Below are 3,116 nucleotides of genomic sequence, written 5' to 3'. Positions count from 1 at the left end.
TAAGAAAGGGATATTTTGAATTTGGTAAGCAATCATACTTAGGTTTTTTGGAATTCTTTTTCAGTCCTTTCCTTTCAGAGGCTTTCTGAAAATTAGATACTGCCTCAGTGAACAACTAGAGTGAAACTGAACCCAGAAATCATTGGCCAAACCACAGAGGAGCTAGAATGCTGCTATAAACTTAATTCACTGTCTTAACACACACAGCCTTTTTTCTTTTTTTTTGTCATCAAGAGGTCTTCAAAGTTTTGAACATAAAGTACAACAAAATGGACCTCAACAAAATAATGGATCAAGCACAGTTTTCGAAGTGTAAGGCTTTTGTCCCTTGGAGTCCCCTTGAAGTGCCAGATGTTATTTATGTAATGAATATGAATGTTTTTTTTAAAAAGACAATTAGTCCCTCCCAGAAACTCATGCTTTTTTCCTAACTACTTTGTAACTGCATGACATAACCTGGAGAGAGAGCAGTTATTAAAAAAAGTTGACCTTTCCAAACCTACTATGCTGGTGTATTACTGTTTTCTACTTAATACTATAGTTTTCTGTAGCTACAATCTGCAGCTCTTCACAGCACACATGTCTATTCATTACCTGACCACTACTAAGATACTGTCCCTGAATTATCTTAAGGGGCTCACTAATACATATCTTTGTCTCTTGAACTTGCTTGTCAGCAAGATTTTAAAGTATTTTATATATGTAGTAAATATATTTGCTAAATATATTTTATATAATTAGTAAATCATTTCAGGTCTTTTTAGCTTGTCCTCTAAAATTTGTGTAAAGAAATATTTAGTAGTTAGCATGGAGCAGTAAACCTGTGTGAGGTATTTAATTAGGGGCTTACTTCATCATATATGCTGGCATCTAGGGTTGTGCTACAGATCAAGCAAGTGCAGCATACATAAATGTGTATATACACACATACTATTTAAAAAAAACATGAACCCTTTGAGCTTGAGAATTATTATGATCAAAGTATGGATCTCTAAACATAAGATCTGTATCCTGGATCACATTCTTCAGTGCCATTTTTACATAAACTATTATAAAGTGTAAAAAAAAAATTATGATTTTAACAGTTCAGCTCTGACAAATTGTGACCAAAATGTGGAGGCAAAAGCTTACAAATAAACAATTGTATTATAAAAATGAGACATAATCTTAAAAGTAGTGTTGCATTATCTGGCAGCAAATTCATTTAAAGCAAAATTCTTACTGTTCTCCCTCTCCTGCTTAGTTTCCTCTATAGCTAGTACAGCAGCCTTAGTTTAGCTGGGCAAACTTGAAAAATGAGACCTTTTCAATGCTGGAGCATACAGAAAGCTGGCATAGCTAACTGGGATATCTTCTACCTCCTACCAACTTGGAAGGGAAAAAAAGACAAAGCCTGCACATGCCTGTAATTGCCTGGTTCATTGACATTCTCTGTTCTTTTGTACACATACATTAACACTTCTTTTCTGGGGGTGTCTTGAAATAAAAAGCAGACCTACCACCTGGCATGATTTTACTAAAGTTAGAGATGAGCCCTTAATGTTTGCTGGATCTGTACTCAGCAGTTTGAGTAGTTACTGACCCCTTGTTAAACAGAGTCAGTGTTGGAGACCTGAATCCAAGCATATCAAGAGTGGGTGTAATAATTTAGGGTACTTCCAATCAAAGAGATTCTTGATGAGACAAATGCTTGGAGGCTGACTTAAGAGCTGATTTGCCCTTTGGAACTCAACACAAGAGCTAAATCCTTATCAGTGATCCCAGACTTCTTGTTATAGCCTGCTCTGAAATAATCTCGCACCAGTTCTGAACATTGTTGACCTCACTCCTAATGTGATCAGGCAGTTATGGAAAAAAAAAGTCACATGTTCCTTATCCACATCCACATTTTGTGCAAGTACCTCTCAACTCCCCACAACAACAGAGAGAAGAAAGTGACAAAATTTTGTACAGTTCATATGAGTTAATGTGATTTTAGAGGTTTGGGTACAAAGCAGCTCTGGCCTCTTCCCAGCCCAAGCTACAATTGAAGAAAGCAATCACTCTCTGGGATGCATGTTTTAAATACTGGGGCTTTTTTACTAAAACTGTAACTTCAGTTAGGTGTTGGATCCTCCTTACATATAATGTACACACATACAAGTCTTATCTGCCAGCTAATAACCTTATCACTGCTTGTATTCACTTACATGCCACTAAACATTTGTTAAGAAATTTGCTGTACTGTTTGGCAGGGAGCCAGTCAGGACCTGAAGTTGGGTCTGAACACAGATTTGTAGCTGCTCTGAACCACACCTACTATGTAGAGCAAAGCACATCCTTACAGGGTGTTTGTAAGCTTTCATTCAGCACTCAATAATGCTTAGGTATGTAGTTTGTGTTGAGTAGCAGCTCAGCAAGTACTCTAAAGCTGCAAGTGATTCACTTAAGGGTGACACCACAGTGTTCAGGGTCACATGCCACCTGCAAATTACTGAATGCAAAATGTTTCAGAAGAGCAAGCAGAACAGTAATTTTTTTATTCCAGCAAAGAACTGAGTACTACACCTCCTTTTCTTTGATAGCAGCTGTCACCATCAGGAAGAAGTGTCAAAGCAATGGAAGTTCTTGCTGTGATTTCAAGGTGCTGGGTAAGTAACCTCTAAATTATTGTGCTACTAATTGAGAAGTCTGTAGTATCAGATTCTAAGATCACATTCTAAGTTCATATGCCCACAGAGTGTTTCTGGCTTTTGAAGATTTTTTTCTGGTTGTTGCTGAGTTGCTCAAAATGAGCTGGCTCTGACTGTTTCAGCTGCTGTCCCTGTGTGGGTTTAACAGACATGGTCAGTGTGGCTGCAGTACTCATGGTGCCTGTGCTGAGCAGAGCTGCTGGAGTGGCCCCAGTGACCCAGCTCAGCACAAAGCAGGTGCTGCAGCCAAGTGCTCTGCTGGCAGCAGTGCAACCTCCTGCTGCTGGCTTTGGCTCTGAGTGTCACAGTGCTGCTCTACAGTGGTTACATACACCTCAAACACATTTGAGCTTTCCTCAACACAGGAGCTAACTGTGATTTTACCAATGAGATCAGAAGAACAAACACAGCCAGAGAGGCACAGAGGGTCTTACCTTGTCTGGA

The sequence above is a fragment of the Erithacus rubecula genome (genome assembly GCF_903797595.1).
Source record: "Erithacus rubecula genome assembly, chromosome: 9".
Taxonomy (NCBI): Eukaryota; Metazoa; Chordata; class Aves; order Passeriformes; family Muscicapidae; genus Erithacus; species Erithacus rubecula.
This window is presented reverse-complemented; position numbering follows the sequence as displayed.